This window comes from Lepisosteus platostomus, chromosome 8 (assembly GCF_059453375.1).
Source record: "Lepisosteus platostomus isolate fLepPlt1 chromosome 8, fLepPlt1.hap1, whole genome shotgun sequence".
Taxonomy (NCBI): domain Eukaryota; kingdom Metazoa; phylum Chordata; class Actinopteri; order Semionotiformes; family Lepisosteidae; genus Lepisosteus; species Lepisosteus platostomus.
The window spans coordinates 3437300-3461037 of record NC_142618.1 but is presented as its reverse complement, the minus strand read 5'-3'; the positions used below and the strand labels follow the sequence as shown (position 1 = coordinate 3461037).

General features: G+C 38.1%; 1 protein-coding gene across 4 annotated transcripts in view; it reads right to left on the bottom strand.

Annotated features, from left to right (window-relative positions):
* piezo2b (piezo-type mechanosensitive ion channel component 2b) overlaps positions 1 to 23738 on the bottom strand; it is a 199198-nt gene that overhangs the window by 95279 nt on the left and 80181 nt on the right. The window lies entirely within an intron of this gene.

Here is a 23738-nt window from a genome sequence, read left to right as displayed (position 1 = left end):
GTGCATTCCTGGGTGTAGTGAACTCTTAATTGAATACAGCCTGTCATTAATCCTATAATGACAGGCTGTATCTGATACTGACAGCAGAGAATCTTTCTTGATTTGAGCAAAGAAGACTACAGGAACTTCAGAACAGTTAACGTGTACAAAGAGACTCAATTGTAATAAACTGTAAGCAGATTGACCATGAGACCTTGCCTTCTCATACTAAGCTCATAAAAACCATGCTCTCAAACCTAGAATCACTATACTAAATCAACGGAATGGGGATCTATAAAAAATAAGAATATTCCAGGCACAGCAGGTTCTACATGGTCTCAACTTATCCTGGAGCTGAACCAAGATAACATTTATTTATGACAAGATGACAAAAATGCTCAGCTAACCATATCTGCAAATACATATTGGTTGCTGCACCCTTTACGATAAAGCCAAGGGAGCCAAGACTGTTTCCACAGAAAAGCACATTCTGTACATAAATTGTGTCCTACTGTACATGTGCAATTTTATATGCATCTGTGAGAAACCCGGACTCAGATCAACATAATAAAAGCTAGCTTGGCCTTCATTTAAGGGAATAAATATTTTCATTAAAACAAAAAAGACATATAAATCACATGCAAACGTGGGGGGAAAAAAAACTAATTGAGCTTGGATGAAATGTAATTATCCAATGAAGATTTGTTCCCAAACAACAACATTTTATTTTTAAGAATTGCATTAGAAAAGAGTCAGGATTGTTTAACAGGGCTAAATGGCACTGAGCCTATTAAGAAAGGTGACGACACCCCCTAGAAATCTGGACAGCGTGGAGTTCTCCCACAGCAGGCTGTTCAGTCTCACAGCACACTGGAGTTTGCCACTGTCTCAGAGTGGCGCTGATTCTGCTCTGAACTCAGTGGCTCTGACTGAATTCCAGCAGTGGCAGAGCAAAGCAGCACAGCATACATCTTCTATCAGTCTCCTGTTTTTTATGATCCCCTTGACAGATAATACTCCACACCATTTGATCTGGTTTAAATTCAAAATAATTGTTTTAAAAGTTGCACTTGCATTTGCATTTAAAGCTCTGAAAGAGTTTAAAGGAGTATTAAATACTGGCTTCCGTATGAAAGTATTTAATCCTTTATGAAGATGCATCTTCACCTTTATTTTTAAAAAATGAACAATGCTCATTAAAATATTATAATAATAAACTATTTTATACAGCGCCTTTAAAGGTGGCTTCTCAAAGCGCTTTACAGAATGACAACAACAATAAGAGGAGACAGTAGATGGAGGTACTGAATACAGTAGGAGCAGAGGGGTAAAGAACAGAGCCAGTTAAGTAAAGGCTCTTCTATAGAAGGGTGTGAGTCTGGATTTGAAGGAGTGTAGAGAAGGTGACTCTCCGATATCTTTGGGCAGAGAGTTCCAGAGCCCACGGGTATAAAAGAAGGCCCTGTCACCCATAGAGTGTAGACGGGCTTGGGGGACAGTTAGGAGACCAGAATTAGAAGAGCGAAGGTTGCGAGGTGGGGAGCAGGATGATAGTAGCTCAGACAGGTACTGAGGTACCATGCAGAGACTTGTAGGTGAGCAAGAGGATTTTGTCGACACGAAACTTGACAGGAAGTCAGTGCAAGGACTCCAGGATAGGAGTAATGTGATCACTTGGACTAGACCTGGTCAGGATTCTGGCTGCCAAATTTTGGACATACTGGAGTTTGTTCAAAGTTGATTTAGAAACCCCAGCGAGTAGAACACTACAGTAGTCAATTTGGGAGAAGACAAATGTGTTGATCAGCTTTTCAGTCACAGTTAGTGATAACATAGGACGTAGTCTAGTGATGCTTCTGAGGTGAAAAAAAGATGTTTTGACAATAACCTGCACATGTAGGTCGAATGTCAAGCCTGAATCAAATATCACATCCACATTTTTCAATTTAGACTGAATGAAAATGTTTTTTCAGAAAGGTGTTAAATAATGAGCAGAAGCCTGTAGAGACATTTGGACAGATGAATGTGTAAATCTTAAAATCAAAATGGTGTCAACTTTGCTTTATATAACTCCTGTCATTAACTCACAATGTGAAGCCAGATAAAAAAATATATTGCATACAATTTAAATTAGCTTTGACAAGAAATGTGTTAAAAAAGGCAAGCATGGACATCAAAACATTCTACATAGAATCCCGAAGTCAATACCTGCAATCAAGATGAGAGTTTGCGTTACCTCATGGTCATTATGGCAAGAAATGCCTACAGCTCAGTTGATACAAGAAATAAACTACACTGTATAGTGGAATCAAACGGCATTACTGTATATATCATGTAGTTCTCTCACTGGGTCTTTAAAGCACTGTGCCAAAATTAACTTTTACGTTTAACTAAATTTACAAAGGGTTTCATAAGGTATTATTTTGACAGAAAAAAAATCAGACTTCAGATATATGTCCATATTCCGTGCATTGCTCCTTCATTTCTATAGTTCAGTCAGATTCTAATTAAGATAAGAAGAGTGATTAGAATAGCAAGCAGTATTAGGGTAACTCACCTGGCTCAGGTGATCGAGAAGAGAAGCCTGCAAGAATGGGGCTCTCTACAACACCCCCCCCAACACACACCCACCCACCCCTCTTCCTTGACGAGGGATGAGTCAGAGAACGAGGGTGAAGACGGGGTGCAAGGAGAAAGGAGGTGAAAACGAAACGGGCAAGCGAGTCAGCGAGGAGCAGGACGTGGAAAGGAAGGAACAGCCGGCGGAGCTGTGAGAGCTGGACTGCTGGTGAACTTCCGCTCTCCCAGGCGGAAGAGAACGTCAAGACCCAGCACACGCACGGCCAGTCTCCGAGCAGCTGGACAAGTGCTGTCCCCAGGGCTGGGTATCCCTCAGGCTGTCGTGCAATAGTAACTCAGGGTGCAGGGGCGCTTGCAGTGTCATTTTAGGACTGGACTGTACCTCTCCTCTAATCAGGGCCGAGACACAGGGTTCGCAACATGAAAAACGCTTTGGAGAAGTTATACTGTGTGTCACTGTGTGTGGGTGCTGCGCAGAGGAGATAACATACTGTATTTAAAAAATAAACAGGGAGAAGACACTCGCTTGCTGGAGTAACGCAGCTTTGAATATGTTCAAAATACCAATACACAGAACACGGATTCATTTACCGAATGCTCATTATTTGAATTAAAATCTCTATAAATGATATTTCAGGGCAACCATCCTTCTATGCAAAAGTTAAAGTTAAAAAAATGTTGGTTTTGCAATAGTGTATAAAACATATCTAAGTACACCAAGGTATTTGTCTTAATTTTGAAAATCTGGTGAAAAGCTTATTAAAGATTTTACATTATGTAGCTTTTTCAAATAAGATCATCTGTATTTACTTATATTCTACTTTACAATTATAACTGTTTACATTTAAGTAAGTTATATGCCTTCTTTTAGAGCTGTTTTTAGTTATATTTAATGATTTATCAAATTTTGACTTTACTTTTTTGTTCTGACATCTGTATTCATTAGTAAAGCCTTTGTCAACTTTGGAATATTGGGTCCTTTGTTTTTAAAGTTATATGCCCTTTGCCCTACATACATTTAGAGTGATGAAGTCAACTATTAGTACCTGCATAGTCATTTATAAACCACCCTCCTCATTGGATTTATTCCAAATAAGATTTAATGCTTGTGTAGGGTCTTCAAGAAGGGACTGATCACATTATTTATGTCGTCATTTTCACAGAGCTGCTCTGTTTCAATTGTTTTTGTGAGGGAGTAGGGGGAGGGAGAGAAAAAGTTAAAGGATTTTTTGTTCCACCCATGTTAACTGTCCGTTGAGACCTTTCCTATAAAATACAGCAAAAAAGTACTTGTGTAGACATATTTTTACGAGCAAAAATACCAAATCATGCACATTTGTCAAGGGAAATATGTATAAACTAATTCTAATAAAAGTTAGATGCAAACTAATAAGATGGTTTCAGCCAGAAATATAAAGCATCAACACACTAACTCAAGAGCTGTCTTTGCAATGCAAAGAGTGGAAGAGTACTTAATTCAATGGGTCATTCATTCTTAATATCATTAATGAATAATTACGATTAAAAGAGCCGTAATGTATAATATTTTTACAAAAGCTAAACAGAGGTCATTAACATTGCCTTAAAATATCGCTAACCTCCCTTAAGTTTCTCAAAATTTTACACAAATATTTGGATGCACTTCCTGCTAATTACGCATATTACACAACATTTCAAAGGGGAACAACAACTGGAAAGTTTAGCCAATTTGCTTTGAAGTCAGAGGCATTTGTCTCGTAAAATTTAACGAGCAGCCTACCACACTTGTTAACACATTTAAACACACATAAGGGTAAAGGATGTTTTACTTGTGCTTCAGCAACCCATTTTAATGAATCCTCTCTATATCTAAATGGTTTGTACTTTATTGGTTCAAGGTTCCTTTCATCTCTAAAGCCTATAAAAATGAATGGAAGCTGGCAAAAAAGATATTCCAGATGTCACATGTTAAGTACAAGACAGACACCATGATACAGTCAATCAACTTTCTGAATTCTTTGTGCCTTTATTTTCCAAACCTATAATGCTCCGTGTATTTCTTATGAGAAATAGAGGATTTAACAGATTTACAGCACTCACTCTATTAAAAAATGTCCCGTTAAAATGTTAGAAACGAAAGGCGGAGATATCTGTTGAACACAAGATAGAATCTTTTCTACATAAATGTCTACAAAGTGAAACAGGATCGTTCTCTGCTAATGTTTCCAGGGAAAGGAGATTTCTTTTCCTGAGTGGTCCAAGGTGCATCCATGTGCTTTAATTCCCTGATTGGGCGCAGTATCCAGAAGCCTGTGAAGTCCTTTGAAAGGAAGATGCAACAGGCAGGGAGGTTGTGTAAGAGCCACGAAAGGTTTAACGGGAAAGGTTAAGCCAGGTACTGTATATGAATACAAAATGGGGTAGGATGGTGAATTCACAGCAAAGTTCCACCTCACAAATACCAAAAACTGTTAGGAGCAAAAAAAAAAAAAAAAAGGAGTTTTAAGTAAAGCCAAAATGTTTTGTTCAAAGAAATTCCAAAATCCTAAAAACAAGTTTCAGCTACAGAGTTCAGGACTGTTTCTGGCTCTTTTTCAATGGCTGCCCAGCATGCATAGCTCCGATGAAATGTCGTTTGTAATGTGCCAGCCTTTGAATGTGCTTTCACAAACAGAACGTTCAGCACAATGAGCACGGTTAATGTCCCTGTGCACAATGAAAACAGCGCTGCACGGTTAATATTAAAAAGCCAGTGGAAGCACTTAGAATCTGGTGCACATGACTAATACAATGTGTGGTGTTTTTTTTATTGTTTTGCTGTGTTATTGTTTTTCTTGGGATGACTTCAACGCTGTTTAAAGACACACAAGCAGCACACAGATGAATTGCAGTTTGAGGAATAACAAATGGACTTGTTGTTAAACAAAAAAATAAACTATGGTTTTATGCTAACATGGGAAGAAGGGAAACACAATAATGCTTTGTTTGACTAGATTGATTGCTGTTGGTTTGAAATGGCCTTGTTTATATAAGACATTACTCATATAATGACATGTCACAAAAACCAAGAAATGGGCTGCATTCCACTAAACCAGGAAGTGGAAACATCACAAAAAGTTGCTACTTGGTAGAAGGCCATTGTGAGAATGCAAATTTGTTAAAACATACTTTATAATGTTGTCACAACCAAAATATACAGCAACACAAACATAATGTTGCTGCAATATGCTCTTGTCAGCTTGGGATTCTGTAACATTCTAAAACCTTAATATTATGTGTAAGACATCCCCCCCAAGCAATGATGTAATGTACACAACAAACTCTAAACATCTTCTGTTTTTGTAAAGAGGTTACACCATTATCTGATGTCTGACATTCAAACAAATTGCAGTCTTCCAGGAACAAAACCTTCCGAAACACGACATTTCACTGACATAAGCTAAACACAAGCTTCCAGCAACATATGAAAAAGATGTTACAATGTTTTACTGTATGTTAGCTGGGATCTGGAAAGGCAGAGGGCACCCGCATCCAACCAGAACTGCATCTCTAGAACCTATTCTGAACCGCCCAGCCAACAGTTCAAGAGCTGCTGTGGTATCTTATTAACCACAGGAACATCCTCGATAGTCCCTGAATAACGTTACTGTGCTTTGGCAGTGTTCTACAGATACACAGATAAGATACAGATCTTAATAGAGCGTTGGGCCACCATGAGCCAAACGAACAGCTGGAATGGACACCGATCTTCCACAAGAAATTCCATCATGTGGTGCTTTGTTGATGGCGGTGGAAAACATTTCCCAGAAGTGTTTAATTGGGTTGAGATCTGGTCACTGGGATGACCACGGCATATGATTATCATAGATTTCATGCTCATCAAACCATTCAGTGACCATTCGTGCCCTGTGACTCAGGTTTGCTCGTTTGCCGTTTATTCGAACCAATGCACTGACATCACATTAAAGGAGTATGCTCTTTTGTCCACAGTTGCCCCTAGCTGACGTAGTCTTTCCCTCAGACTTCCATGCCGACATCACCTCACCCAAGTTGAACAGTCACTGTCACTGAAGCTCATGCCAAACATGCCCGAACAATCAGCCCTCTCTCACAGTAACTGCGATCTCTGCCTTTGGCCATGGCAGCTGAAATAATGGACAACTGTACCATCATCATCATCTTCTGCTCTGAAACCAATCGGACATTTACAGTATGAGAAGAAGTTCTGAACATCACCTTAATGTCATCAGAGTGGCGGCAGACTATTACACAGCAGCTTGTTCAGAGGCTCACTAGATCCATCGGTGTCAAGACAGGGACACAGACCATTGTGGGTGAGGTCATAGCAGACACCTGAGTATTGTTGTTTTCTTGTGACAGTATGTTGCTTGATTCTTAAGAAAAATCCAATAAAACAGCAAATTATGTGTTATAATGAGTGGTGTGAAATTAATTCACATTTCAGTTAAATGTACAGCATGTATGCATATACTCTATGTATTTATATATACAGTACAGTATACAGTATGTACTACTGCATGTATGCACACAACATATCACAGCACCTCCACAGTCTTTGCACAAAAAAGTAATGTAATGAAATGATGAACTCTCAAAGCATAGAGTCTTACAAATGATGTGAAATAGTTATCGTTTCATACTAAGGTCAGTAATTTTCTCCTACTGGATCTTAGAAACACATGCAGTGCATTAAATGTGTGTCATGGTACAGTATAATGTTCCATCAGGTTCAACTTTATTTGCATAAGATAAGATCACGTTATTGGCCATATACAATTTCTTGCATTAGGAATTTGTCTTTTCGCATACACCAACTTGCTCTCTATGAGACACACAGACAGGGAGAGAAGCTTGGGGTCAGAGCGCAGGTCAGCCATTTATACGGCACCCCTGGAGCAGTTGGGGTTAAGGGCCTTGCTCAGGGGCCCAACGGAATAGGATTCCTCTGCTGGCCACGGGATACGAACCAGCAACCTTCCAGCCACAGGCACAGAGCCTGAGCCACAGAGCCACCTCATTGTACCTTTTCATAAAGTATATGTTCTTTGGACCAGCTTGTCTAGAACACTAATACAGTAGTTTAAGTGACTGCAACAGCTCATTAATTTTAGTATATTTGGCTGCACCAGTTATACTGTTTATAAAGTAGTTTATATAGTAGTCATACTGGGTGATCTACAGTATGCACTTTCTACCTCCAGGTCCATCCATCAAAAAAGCAGGCTCCAGGAAGACAGTATTTGTAGTGGAAATGTCAAGAGCAGTGGGGGTGATCATGCGTTAGTGTGGGTGGGAGTCTGCGAGAGGGTAGGAGACACCATTTGCATAAATAATCTGGAAGATTTCTTAATAGTTTGAAACTCAAAACTGATTCACGGCCGGTAGCAGCAAGTGGCCTGTGCACTGTGTCTCTGAGGGGGGTCTCACTGAGATGACAAAGAGTGAAAGTAATTTGATTTAATTATTTAGAGTGCAAGTGAAATCTGAGACACACTGAATACTTGATTGCTGACTTGTGTTATTTCAATGCAAACACATTATTTTTAGCTGATGCATAAGAGATATAACTTCTTAACATGCCTTGAAAAATATATCCAGGAGAGCACAAATCCTTTAACATAACTTATTGACTTTCCTTGATTTTAATTAGAAGAGTGAATAAATGTGACATTTGTGTTTTCTGGACTTAAATTATTTATGACAAATGTGTAATATGCTCTGTGTAATACTTCAGTTTACCGGTTACAGTATTACAATTTTAGAAATATTTAAAGTAAGAAACATTATCCAAACCATGACCATTCTGCTACTGTTCATGATGTTTTATGTTCATAATTCATCAAGAATATGAACAATTCTGTAGGGCACTGTATAGGCTGTAAAGACATTTTTGTTGACTTGAACTTTTGACATTTTGTTATGTAATTTCTAGAAAAACAATGTGTTGTTTTAACATTTTAAACACATCTATCCTCAAATACAGGAAAACCAGGGAATACAGTGATGAAATATTAGTTTTGTGAAACTGTTTTTTTTTATTTTGGGTGAATTTTAGAAAGCTTCTCTCCCCTCTTGCTCGTTTGGTAGTTTAATAGCTCAGTGAAACTAAAATCTTGTCCAGCCATTTGTTATATCTGCTCACAGTTTGGATCCCTACCACCTGGCTGGGAAGCTTGTTCCAGACATCCATAACTCTTTCTGTAAATGAGTGTTTCCTATTCTCTGCACTAACCAAATTCCATTTAGTTTTAGACTATGCCCCATTTATACTGCTGAGCACCTTACATAAGATAAGATCACTTTATTGGCCTTATACAATTTCTTGCATTAGGAATTTGTCTTTTCGCATACCCCAGCCTGCTCTCCATGAGACACACAGACAGGGAGAGAAACTTGGGGTCAGAGTGCAGGGTCAGCCATTGTACAGCGCCCCTGGAGCAGTTGGGGTGAAGGGCCTTGCTCAGGGGCCCAACGGAGTAGGATTCCTCTGCCGACTGCAGGATACGAACCAGCAACCCTCCAGCCACAGGTGCAGATCCTGAGCCACAGAGCCACCGCTCCACATACTGAATCTTGGCTCAATCTCCATTATTCTGGACTAAAAAGATGCTTATGAAGTTGAACGTAAGTAGCAGGCTTTTAAGAGGGACCAAATCAAAAGCTTTCTTGAAGTGTAAATATACTATACAGTATCCAGTACTCGTTAAAATAATTCTAACAGGTGAGACAGAACCTTCTCTTTCCAAATTTAGGTTCAGCGATTTATTAGTTATAAAAAATTGATTAATCTGCATTGTTTTCAAAACAGGTTGCTTAAAATAAGATGCATACCTCTAAACACATAAATGCCCAGCAACCACACAAAATTAGAATCTTTTGAGGGAATTCAAGCACAAACAGGTTAGGCTTAGTGAAAATATGCTTTTGAATATTAGCAGACCTTGATTTATGAATACCTTCAGGCTAGGTATTAGATTTCTTTTGTGCGTGCATTCCAGAATCCCTGCAGTCAGATGTTAGTCATGCAGTCAAGACCTGCAAGAGAGAGTCTTTAATGCCGGCTTTCTTAGAGGCACCAATGCAGACAAGGAGACCGATCTGTGGCATTGCAAATCCTGTGTCACTGTGTCACTGGCACCATCTCACGCTCCTTTACATTAAATCAGCAACGAAGCACATCACTTCCAATCTACTGCACAACAGAGTGACACTACATCCTTAGGTGTGGCTCCAGTATGTGTGTAGGATGAAATTCAAAAAATATCTGTTTAGCAAACTCTAAAATAGCGCATTCAATGATAAGTGAGAAAAACTTTCAATTTCAAATTAAAGCTGGTAATGTAACTCTCTTTTAATTGGGAACCACAACGAAGCTTGTCATAAGCAATACAGATAATCAAGTGCCTAAGTAACTAAGGTTTCTCCTGCCAGTGTGAGGTGGTGCTTCAGTGACACTTATTGGAATTTTTAAAGAATTGTCTCTACTTTCAGTACAGATTGCAGAATACAAGCGGGATGTAACCACTATTCTCTTTGTGGGTTAACAGCAGTTTTTGGAGGTGTTCTCTTGTGAGAGGTCAGTGAAGGTGTATGACATATTGAACTAATCATCATAAAATGAGAATTAATCTAGATTATTTTGTGATAATAGCCGGTTATATACTGTATTAAAATACTTCTTTCTTTACAGGATGAACATTTCACAGGTTTTCTACCTCCAAATGTAATACAGTAAAGAAAAATACAAATCTCTTTTCTGTTTACTACTGTGACCTTTAGTGTAACGTTTGACTAGTTTGCTGCTTTTAGCCACCTAACAAAAAGACTGATACTGTGCTTTTGGGGTATATTTTCCGACAGTTAGCTTTGTTCTGTAATTAGGTTTTTAAACACGGAGCTTTTTAAACACAGACGTCCATAAAACAAAATCATATGGATATACATTTGTAAAAATGTCTGAATCAATATCAAGGTGATCATCCTCATTTGAAGGGTACAGTATGTGCGGAGAACCGTGTAAAAATCTGCATCCCTCACTATAGCTCTTCATATGTTTATCCATGTACAGCATATTAAAAACATACAGCATGATTCTGTGATCTACAGTACGCTCCATAGATAAGTTGATATCTGTTCACAAGCATCATCCCACATGATCCTTATGTAGACACAGAAGCTTTTCAGATACCTAAGTAATGAAAAAATAAGAACTATCGGAAAGATCAATAACAGTGAAGTGAAAGCTATGTAAAACTATCACAGTGAAAGTATTAAAAATGTAATAAGTTGTATAATAAATCTAAATAATATCTAGACTGTATTCACTTGCAGAGGTTGGACACAGCAGCATAAATAGCTCAGAAAACAACATGGTGTTTGGCTTAAGAGACTAGGATTGAGCAGGGGCAGAGGAATCAAATCCAAAAGCACAGGTTGTCCTGCTGCTCGAATGGAATGCAGCTTGTTTATGTACCATGGGGCACACCAAGCAAAATAAACGAGAAAAAAAAACCTTGATAATTTGAACAGAACCTTAAAGCAAAACAGACCCAGCTAAACAAAATGGAGCTCTTGGAGCAGAGAGAGGTTCAGAAGTTCTACTTACAGTAGATTCGCCAGGTCTAGTCTACATAGGGGGATGGTCTTTTCCATTCATCCATTTTCTAACACGTATAATCCAGTGCAGCGTCACAGGGGAGCTGGAGCCTGTCGTCCGGCAAGCAACAGGCACAAGGCAGGATACACCCTGGACAGGACACCAGTCCGTGCACACAGACGTGCACACCCTCACACACCATTTTACAGAAGCCAATTAACCTCCCAGCATGTCTTCGGACTGTGGGAGGAAACTGGTGCACCTGGAGGAAACCCACACGATCACGGGGAACACATACAGTACAGCAAACCAGGAACTGAGCCCAGGGCTCAAGGGTAACCGCTGCGCCATCATACTCTTTTTTAATATTTATATGTTATTAAAAGTTATTTTTAATATGAAAAACCTACGGTCAGGAATGTCCAGTTTAAATGCTTGTAGGTTGGAAATGTCCACATTTCGACCGCAGGAATCAACCAGGTCTAATGTATAGCCATGTCTGTGTCGGACTGTTCATACAGTGTGTGGAGTAAAACCAAGAACAATCCAAAGTAGTAAAGAAATTGGCAGCAGCTGAGCGGTCAGCAATAAATCACACGTATGTTGACATTACCGAGAAGTCAAATATTGAACTGGACACAGCAGTGTTAATAGTTCAGAAATAATAATAATAGTTCAGAAAAAGTATTAGTAGGCTAATATAATAATAGTATACTAATATAAGTATTAGTTCATTAAACTAGAATTACCAGCAGAGAATGAAAAACTAAACTAAAAACTATGGATTCAAAGTGTACAATATTCTGCACAGGAACCAGACCTATACCATCACCCAACACCCACCCTGACCAGCGGGTGCAAGATTTTTAAATATAGGCACATCTGGGACCTTATTAACAAGCAAAATATCATTGTGTGTGGAAGCGTGGCTAACAATCTGAACCCCAGATAGTGTTCTCAATGGGCTTATCTGGTTAAATAAAGCATTAAAAACTGGACAAACACATCTTAAGCTTTTGTTAGAAAAAAAAAACTAGCCTTGTCCTATAACGATCGAGCTGAAAGAAAGCATATTCCTGTAGTGCTCCCTGTTGAAAAGATCTCTGAAGTAGAGATGGAACCTGAACATCTGGAACAGGAGCATAGACGGCCATAATGTCATGGCCCTGGGGTGAACAGCGATGCCAATGTGACCGAACGGCACTCGTGACGCACTCAGAGGTATTATTTAAGACCACGCTGCTGTCAGAGCCTCTGTGCTCCCGGGGTTATGTGAGCAGAGTTCCTTGGCTATGAGCGTGATTACAGTACATCAGCTTGTTCGGAAACAGCTGGAGCAAGGACTCAGAAACTCAATAACTGTGAGGCAGAGTATGAGACCATGATTGTTAGTCCAAAAACAAAAGTCGCACAGGTGATCCAAGCTGTGCAGCCACTCCAGTACACGCACAATGTACCACTACCAGCCTGACCTCTGCCACCGTCGGTTTGAGCAGAGGCTACAGGAGTCAGCACCTCTGAAAAAGGTGTGCTAGGAATTGACTCCCAGCTGAAAGGCCACTCTCCTTGCAGTGATGAGAGTGCCACTGACAAAACGAATGTAGAAGGTTCCTCTCAAAGCTGGCATGTGTGGGCTATACAGATAAGAAAAGGAAAACTTCAAAAGGTAATTTTGTTTGCAGAGAAACAGGCTTGATGAAGTCAGCTGTTAGTCATGGATCCCCAGACAGATATAAATGGTGTAATCACCACAAGAAGGCAGGGTCAGTTCACATGGCCACACAAGCAGAAATTGTCTAAAAGTGTCTTCTTCTGCCACACCCTGTGACAGCTAGACTGAAGCTGGTAACCATCTGGAGAGAGTGTCTTTTATCATAGACTCTTACTTCTGGAGAGTGTCTGCTCCTGTGTATATTTTGATGACAACAGATATAAGGGCAAGGAAAGGTGGAGCAGCAGATGTCGTAGTTTTCTCAGTTATCTGTAGTTCTGTTAAGAATCTGCCTCACTATGCAGTATTATCTCAAGTACAACTACAAAAGGACAAAAATATAACACAACACCAGGTATAAACTCCCTTCAAGAAACTCAACACATGGCACAAAAACAGAAGTACAGAGGTTAAAATTGTGGTGTGAGAATGTACGGTTTGTGTTTATTGGACACTGTGCTGTTGTTTGGAATTGGTAAGATGTGTGGAGGCCAAATGAGAAACAAGACAAGAAAAGTAAAGAGGCTAATGCATCGAGTAACTGTCTGAAGAGAGTACTGGAGATGTATTTTAATGAGGGTCTCTGGTGGCGTGTTGGTCAATTCAGGATATATTAAAAGTATCAATAAAATAAAATAATTCTGATATGTAAAACTGGAATGACTTCAAAGATGTAAACAATAAAGTTACCAAAGAATAACAGTCTACAGCATTTAATGTTTAAAGGCCAGAACAAGAATTAGCAAGGAGGTGATGTGGAATGGAGCATTCTTATGATATCGGCACAACATCACTAAATTCAAGAGATGGTGATGATGAGTGTATGATTACTCATTCACACTGTTTAAGAAACTGCAGGGACAATATAACAAGAGAACACATTATCAGGCCAAGCCTTCAAAGTTTTATTTGACTTCATGATTCTAAACATAACCGATCTAAAGTTCAGGATTCCAAACTCTATAGAGAAATAGCAAGTATTTATTATATAATTTTATTATAATTAAATAAAGAGGCAAAGGACTATTGATTCTCATTTCAAGAGATTCTCCAAGATCTTAAAATGAGCTATCACTATGAGTTCTAAGTGGGCACAATACCTAAACACTACCTCTGCACCTAAAGAGCTGGACTGCTTGAAGGGCTGTACAGTAGGTACAGACTTAAATCAGACTTAAATCAACATTCTGCACAACTGCTGTCCATAAGCAAGCCCCCAAGCAATCTGAGAGAGCCTGAGCAAATTTACCTAGAAGAATGGACACCAATTACATTAAATCAGTTGGAAATTGTGGTAGAGACTTACCCAAAAAGACTTGCTGCTGAAAACTGCACCAAACATTGAGCGATTTAAAAAGCAATCAATGAATTTCAGGTTTTTTTTCTCTTTAGGTTTTGCTGACATTTATGGTAACTTACGCTATTCTCACATGTTTGAGTATTGGGGTTTTAAATAAAACATTCAGTTTAACAAAACGTAAGTTATTTCACGAAATGTGCAACAAGGGTCTGAACACTTTTGCAAGGTATGTCTACCGAGGAGCATGTCAGTTAACAAACCTACAGAAAGTTTGAAGAATGTAGAAGATGAAGAATGTTTTATTATCCCCAGGGAAAATTTGTTTAATGGGTTTATGGGTTTTATGAGCAACACTGTGGCATTAGGACTCACACAGACCGCAGGGTGAACGCCCCATCTAACCCCTCTAAGATGTCTTCCAGCAGCAACCTTAGCTTTTCCAGGTACTGGCCAGGCTCACACCTGCTGAGTTTTCCATGGGTTCAGTGCCAGTTTTCAGTTGCAGGGTGATATGGCTGATGGGTTCCCAAGAAACTATATCAAAAGGGCTCTTGAATACACAGGTAAGGTCACCATCTTGATTGGGTGGCACTCAGTTTTTTTTCCCCACATGAAATGGTGCAGCTGTCCCATTGTACCCTTATGGTATTAATGTGCTTAGCTACCCAGCCTTGGATCGCTGATTCAAAAGTAGGGAAAAAAACACTTCTAAGAAACAAGAAAAAATAAAAAAGAAAGAAAAACCTTATCTTATCTATTACTATAGGTTTTCACTCCTTGGAACCTAAAAAAGCACATATTATGTTTAAAACCCCAGAGATACAATGGGAAGGGTGTTCCAAAATGATTCAGTTATACAAGGTCTAATGGCAATAAAGCATTACAGTATGTGAACTTTCCATTATAAAACTATAAAAACATTTCTGAAGAACCAAATGAACCAAAGAAAACCTAATAAATATGTTGGGTTTCTTTTCATTTTGGGTATAGAGCATTTTAGGGCCAAGCTTAATTGATAGTGCACACAGCCAGTGAATACAAACAAAACATCATGGAAATTTTCCACTGTTAGTCACCGAAAACAACTGAAATCAGACAAATCACCCATTTAAAATTTTAAGAGCACTGATGACAAGTATTTAAAGGAAAAAAAGCATTTTGTTTGCAACACTGGAATGAAGCTATTAAAATATTTTCCACTCTGGTTTGTTTGTTCTGACAATAGAAGCTACCCATCAGCACAGTGCCTACAGTATATTATAGATGTACAGTACTGTATTTGAAAAATATCTATAACACATCTAGATTAAATGATCTATGCCTGTGGTTTAATTTACTACACATTATAGAGAACACTATTGATAAAAAGGTTTTAGAAAGAATTTCAAAAGCGTTTTCTGGTATACTTCCTTTTGGTGGATTTGTTACAACATAAAACTAAAAATGACAGATTAATTTTGGTACTTGGTATGGCTGACTGTTTGATATGGACTGCCATTCAAAAACATACTGTAGCACTTCTTACCTCGGACAGATGGCTATGCTACTCCTAATTTTAGATGCTGTTTAACTAAATCCCAGATAAATTGTTCCTGTAACGGAAATATCTCTCATTGTCATACAGTCCAAGGAGTAACTCACCTTTTCCTGCAATTTCTTTATTAATGCATATACTGTATACATCAATGGCTTACAAATATGCAGTAAGGAATAGTCTCTGATGTAAATATTATTTCTTTAAAGTACTGTACCATAGAAGCAAGGATTGCCTGTTATACTACTGAACAGTAAGAAATCGATTAATTCCAATATTTAACTCATTTATCACATTTTTATGAAGGATTACCATAACATATGTAAATTAACAGTAAAAAACATTTCCATGCATTGCATATATTAATGATAGATAGAACCACACAATTAAATACTGTAATACATCCAAATTAACAAGTCATTCAGTATGTCAATATATAATTCAAATGCTAAGAAGACTAATTTCTAAGTGTTCAAACACAAATGTTGGAACAAAAGTTACAACATGTTTTCAAGTTCAAAATACAATTTAGTAATAATACTCAGAAGCCATGATATATAAGTAAAGCAGAGTTCAATGTGTGATTAAACTTTCTGATAGTACCACATTCTAGTGTAAAACATGCAAAAATCAAAATAAAACATCTTTTCAGTGATTTCACATTCAAGTAACATTTTTCTCTCCAGTACAGATCGCTAAACATGCACAGCAAATTTATCATTACTGCGCGTTAGTGATCAGCCCTTAGAATGAATAATTAAAGGAAAGTCTCCGATAATTGTCTAGCCTGCTGTTGCTGGGGCTTTTAGAAATACTGCAAGGTAATATTTACAAATTATAACTTGTTTGCTGGCGGCTCCTGGGAGTCTCCAGCAGCACCTATCTTATTTATAGACAAAGGCTGACACGCAGGGACGGCTAAATTATAGCTGTCTGTTGGAGATGCCCCGAAGAGATCAGAAATCAAGATGGAATGTATTATAATCCTGGATGTGTTAAAATGGGGATTTGAAAAACAAAAGGACAAAAACAGCATATTACAACAATAAGCCCTTTGATGGGGTAGTGTGTCACTCAGAATACTGCACTCTGGGCCTTGTTTCTTATTCTGAATATTAATTATTCCCAGGCCCCTTAGAAAGTAAATTAGGGATGTGAACTAATCCCTAACAAAATCACATTTCGTTTGAACAAATGCATACTGTAAATGCCAAAACTGTTCCAGTTCTGATTAAATACAGTACTTATGGGGGCAAGTTTCAACATATCAAGCTCAAAAGAACTTGGAAGCTGCTCCATCTTATCTTGCCCCACGTTCGACATGAAATGGCAGAACTGGGAGAACCAGCGCAGAGACACTCCTGAAAACATGAGAGCAGCTCTGCTCATATTCCACACTCCTCCCTTTCCAAAATGCATCTGAAGAGTTTCGATTTCCCCAAACTGATTTATAGTTTTGTAGTTTTCCCTCCTATTCTTTAAGTCGTCTTTACATTGGCATCGTGAAGTATTTGAGCATTTGGTAAAGAACTTCAAGCTAGAGCTACTGTACTGAGAACCACAATGCACTTTTTCCCCACTCCATTTAGGATACCTGGTAGTTTTATGTTATTATTTTGAGGTGATAGCATCTCCTTCATGACTGGACAAATCATAACAAAGTGTAAAAAGCCCATATGAATTATAGCTACTGTGCTATTTTAAAGCATTTTTTATTTAAATCCTAAAAGTGCAACATTCACATCACTCAGCACACTATATAAATCTTCCCTCCGGATAAGCATTTATCAGTGTCTTGAAGGTTTTAAGGTGCATACCTGTTTTAGAGAATGTGACACACGGGAACCACTGTGAATATTACAGAGATACATGTTTCCTGGCAGGGCTTGAGAAATGTTGCCTTGGGAGTTAAAATACAAATACTAACAATACAAACTTCAAATCAAACACATTCAGATAAATACCCTTACTTAAAGGAGACTCAGATCCCGAGTGTGCTCTTTCAGCATCACATTACACCATGAGTAATACCAGAGGCACATGGTATTATTTCTTCTTTATTACTATTACTACTGTATTTTTACTTATACACACTGAAAGAACAAGCAGAAAATAAAGTAGCAGTTGGGTTGCACCTTAATAGAGCTAATAGTGTCCTTCTTGCTTAGTCTATGACAACTGTTACATATAGTACTTCCTCTCGATAGTTTTCAAATACTACACAACAAAAGGATATATTCAGTTACTTAGATGTTTAGGAAAATCTAGTTCAACAATATGTAGCTCTTCATAGTACCAAGAAGATTGTACTAATCCCTGGAAAATGAACACATCCCACACTAAGCACATCCTTAGACACAAAATATAAATTGGTATGAGTAGTGTTTTGTAATGGCGTGTTCACAATGCTGTGGTGAGAGATGGATGGTAGGCAGGCTAACAGTGACATCTTTAAACCAACAATTCTAGCAGAGTGATCTAAGTTAACATTTCTGTGCTTTCATTTTCGCAACTTCTCTGGCTTGGGTGCTCTGTGTACCTGTAGCACAGGTTCATTTAAGAGTCTGTCACTTCTGTCTGGCCAAAATGAAAGTGAAACACCATTTCCCATTAGTAAGGCTAACAGACCAAAATAAAATCACCTTCTCTCTTTTTTGGTCTTCTAAATTAATGTACCTTTGTTTATCTTTCTTGCTTCTATGGCTCCTTTAAATACAGTACATGTTTTCTGTCTGTTTTCATCTCATATTTTTTTGTTTTTAGTTAACCTCCATATTTAAGATAAATCCTAACCAATAAAAAAAACTGATGCATCAAACACTGATTCCCTAAAACGTTTGTCTCTTTTGGAACCTTGTGCTCAGTTAAAAAGGTACTGTAGGTCATTTAAAAGAATTTGAAGCACTGTATGAGGCCCATGTAGTGCGTGGTTTCAGAGAGAATTTCATTTCTGGATAGAGAGAAAGGGAGAGCTCATTTGTGAATGCTGTCGCCTGGATGAGCACCTTGAGTCCAAGATTCATGGACTTTGAGACCTAGCTTGCTTAGCTCTGCTTCAACACAAATGTGGAAGACATGGGACTAGCTCCCCAGAGCATGCTGGGCTGAGCCATTGGCAGTTCCCAGGAACCCTCACCCCCACTGAAAGGGAGGCGGTGATAATGGAGGACTCAACTACTGGACGTGTGCGCAGGGCGGTGTGTGCAAGAGCAATAAAATGATTCCTAAAGGTACATTTTCTGTATTGCTCATTGGAAATGTACCAATCACTGCTTACTTTATTTAAATGGGCTTCATTGTAAAAACTGCTGGCAACAATTCCTATCTAAATGATCAATCCAACTGCAGTTTGAGCTATTTTTATATTCAGTGGATTTTTTTACTTTCATCCATTACAAACGCTTTCATTTAATGCGCCTCTAGCTGTTTTAATCCTACAAAGTATCCCTGGAGCTACGGTTGAACGGTTATTTTCACACAGAGATTCTTGCGAGCCTTTTTGCCAACCAATATTGTAAAATTGTGGCCGCTACAGGGCTTTGGCCCTTCACACCACTTCAGAGTGTGTGAAAGTACATGCAGAGTTCTTATTTTCTTCTGCTCCTGGAACCTTAGCCACCACCAGGGAAGAGGGCAGCTCTATCTGAGCTAATTCCTCATCATTTTGCCATTTTCGTCTTGTTAAGTATGGCAGCTATTCCTGACAAAAATTCCCTATCAGCACTCTCTTATACAGTATATCATGGATTTCATTTGTCTTGAATATACAGTTATGTAGCATATTACATTCTGAAAATCCTCCAGCGAAAGCGTCTTAAATGCCGATTTGAAACATGAGAAAGGAGGCAAACTATTCAGCCCACGTAGCTTGTGGAGCTGCTAACAGATCTTCGGATCTCATCCAGCCATTTCTTGAAGGAACCCAGTGTACGCACTGTTATCTTAAAATAATGAGTGAAGCACAAGACAACACGAACCAGTGTTCCCCCCAGTCAGATGTCTTGTTTATATTTATAACATAAGACCACATAAAATTCAAAAAATGTGAATAAATCATCATCTGCATCACAGCAGGAATCGTACACTAGCAATGCCCTACATTTTGCTGGACCTGAAATTTTTTGGAGCTGCAAGAAAAATAAGATTGAAAGGGTTCTTTAATGCATTGGGGCGACACCAGCCAATAAATATGAAACACGCGTTTGTTCTTGTTAAATTCATCTTGTTTCATTATTTCTTTCTTGCCAGATGAGAATATTTTCAATAAGAAAAAAAATCACTCTATGCTTTAAAATCTTGATAAAAATGAAAATCAAAATTTCAACGGGCCCTCTTTTTCACCACATTGTTCATTCATTTCTGTGGCTGTCAACACCAACATAAAATCTAAGACTCGCTATATGGCTTTTTTCTTACGTTTTGCAAGACTCGTTTTTATACTATCTTTTAAAATCCTAAATTTAATCCCATGAAAATAATTCAAGTTTTCCAGTCTTTAAGATATTTTGAATTGCAGCCTTTCATTTTTATAGGGCGTGACTTTTCCAATGGTTCCTTGTCTTGTAAATCCTGGTGTGATGGCAAAATTCTGTACCAAACACACAGTCAGAGCATGGAAACATCATAAAATAACACTGGTCACAGGTCACTCTGACTAGCTTGTTTGGGTATCAGTGTGTTACAAGTTACAGATCTGTGAATCTGTTTCAGACTGTTTCTTGAAAGATCCCAAAGGATCAACTAAAACATGGATGCACAGCTTGTTCCAGAAACCCACCATCCTTTGAATAAATAATACCTTTCTTCTCTGAGACTTAAATAAAATTTATCTTAATATTCGTTAATGACCCTGGGAGCAGTCAGTCTCTGTTGACTGTGAGGTATTCTTTTGGAGTAACTCTGTCAAGACTTGTACTTACAGGAAGTCTCCTTCTGTCTGTTTTAGACAGAAAAAATCAAGTGCTTTTTTTCAGTATGACACCCAGAGTCATGTGTAATGTTGGAATTACAGTCAATGTAATTTCCTTAGAAGACAAACCCTCACTAATTCTATATAATTCAGTTCATATGAATTCATCTTCAACTTCTATATCAAAAATAGAACTCAAACTATTTATCAGACTCTGTTTGTTTGCCTGTAAGTTTACATTTCCTGCTTGACCTTGATACTGTGACTGATATTCTTGTTGAGTGCAATCTACAGGTCTTGAACCCATGTAATAATGTTATTTGTTTATCCTGTGAGCTTACAGGCTTCAGTACAAAAGACATCTGCTATCTATTCTGCTGGAATCTTTTAGGAAGGAGTCACTGGTTTTACTTACAATACAACCAAATGCAAAAGTATCTCTTTCCTACAGCTTTTTCACTGAGTATCAACTTTGCCATGTTCTTCACTTATCCGTTTCTATTTTTATATGTTGTTTATGTTTCTAATAAAAGTATAGAGTTAGTGGGAGCATAGTGGCAAATGCTCTTTGCCTTTGCGATGAAAGAAAAGTTTTAACCCCGGCTTTCGAGATTCTCAGATGCTACTCAGAAACCACCCCAAAGACCCAAAGACGAAAGAGATTGGTCCAAAGATTTTAGGTGGTTTGTTTAAAACCACATAATAGCAACCAGCATGTCATTCAACTCTTCATAATAACAGTTATGAAAATATAGTGCATAATTAATATTTATATATCCCATTATTCATAAATGTTTCTGAAGTCTGAAGCAAATAATTTGAATAATTTGATATTCCATCAATTCCATCACAATTATGAAAGAAAGTGATTTAAAGATTTGTGAAAACATGCTCAAAGAGAAGCCAAAAAGGAAACTACTGTACTGTATGCTGCCCTAAATATTTTAGGCATTGCACCATCAGAAAGGTTTTTACCAGATGTGCAATAGAATAATATGTAATATTGTGTACCGTGTTAAGACAGGTTGGCACCACATTCTTCAGCAAGGGTGTTTTGGACATTGATCAGCTTTACTGCCATAACCGTTCTGCAGAATAAGCCTGAAGCTTAAAACTGAAAAATAATTCACAATTTACAATCCCTTACTCGTATTTAAAACGTAAGGTTCTTTCCTTGCCAGTTTTAGAAATGACATACAACACTAGCAAAAGAAGGCTGAAGGAGGACTTCTAAACAGCAAACAGTTGTAAAGTCTAGGCAGCTTCATCTTGTATTTAGTGCTGCTAAAATCTTACAGTGCTGGAAAGTGACTTTATAAAATTAAATAAAGAATAATACCAATAAAATAGTACATTTTGGTTTAGTTCAGGCACAGAAACACAAACCTTAACTTGCAAAAGTTTTGCCTCATACTAAATTATCCATTTAGTCCAGACCTTGAAGAATATTTATTTCTAATAAATATGTTTAAGTGGGTAGACCTAACCAGCAAAGCACAAGTTAAATATTCTGTAAGGGCATTTGTGCGACACAGAGCTACACCAGTCCAGTATTTCAGGTTCCTGTCTAGTACTGAGATTCAGTAAAAGTACCCTGTGCCAGCAGGACGAGAATCACTGTAGCTGACATCCCACTACTGCTGTAAATCCAAGCAAAAGAAAACCCACGAAAAGCGATAGTCCCGTCATTCTGACTTTTATATTGTAACAGTTCTTTACAAAAAAGATCACTTCTTAGTTTTAAAAAAAATTATAGGACTGAAAAATAACATATTCATATTTCATGTTATGACCCTTGAGGCTGCAATCGGATATTATACGCACGTAAGTCAACATGCAAAGGAATGAATGAAAGTGAAAAGTGCAGCTCAACAGACTGACAGCACCAATAAGTCCTGCATATTCACGCTAGGGCAAAGTTCACTAGGTATATACAGTATGTATGCCCTCACGTAAGGTGAGAAGTTATAATAATAAAGTCGATACTTAATTTTGTTCTGTCAGAAAAAAAATAGCATCCTGGCTACTTGCTCCCGAAATTTGCAAAAAAATAAACATTTGAAGAACGCTTTTGTAATATTTCCCAGCATCCTAATGAAGCAAGGACACCATTCCCAAAGCTTTTCTATTGCATTCAACTGAAGGAGGAAAACTTTTCCACATGGAGATTTATGATAAATATGCAGTACTTTCAGTTTAATGGAACATTTCAAAAAGTGTGATACAGCAGAAATGTAAAAATCACTCCGGGAGCTGCACTGAAGATGATGTGCATAAGGAATTTTACAAATTAAAAAATGATCCATATCCCCCAGCCTGCTCTGTAAACAAGTTCGTCCCGGTATCAGATCTAAATGCAGGGGGTAGTGAAATCGGTCACAATGGAACCAAAGCAGCTGGCCACTAAATTATGAAGTAATTAGCTGGTGCTTAAGAAAAGAGGATCTTGCAGTCAGACTGCGAAGCGAGCCGGAGAGCTCCACTTGCTGCAGGACTCTGTAGGGGATCAGGACCCCAAGAGGGACTGGGGTACACAAACCACATCCTGGGCAGTGCTGTCGCGTGGTGCGACTGCATGTTTTAGAGCACTTCATCATTGAGTGTGACCTGCCTGGCCAGGCTGGCATGGTCTGTTTAGGGTAGTTGTGTATTGTTTTTTTTTTAATTAAAAACCACTACCAAGCTCTGGAACTACAAAACTCTCACATTTCTTTCTACCAAGTGTCATCCCTGTCATAATGCTTCTATAATAAACAGGTTGGCTGGGTAGAGCTCCTGAAAAGGCATCTAACTACTTAAACAATGGGATTATTACATTTAGTGCACACACTCATTATACTGGAATTTGGAAATTGCAGACTTTCGAAAAACAAAAACTGTCGCCAGGCAATTTCATGCCAAAATGTACCAAGAATACAATAAATACTTTGTTTTTAAGATTGTAGTTTGTTCCTTTTTTAAACAAAAAAAAAACTTTTTGTGGAATACTGAATTAATTTATACGTCCACATATATCCATCAATATTAAAAAAACTAAAGAGAGGCCAGCTGCGATTATAGAATGAATTTAATTTATGTCTATTCTGACGTTATTTGTGCTGCAGCTCATCATCTCATGCTCAGAAGCAG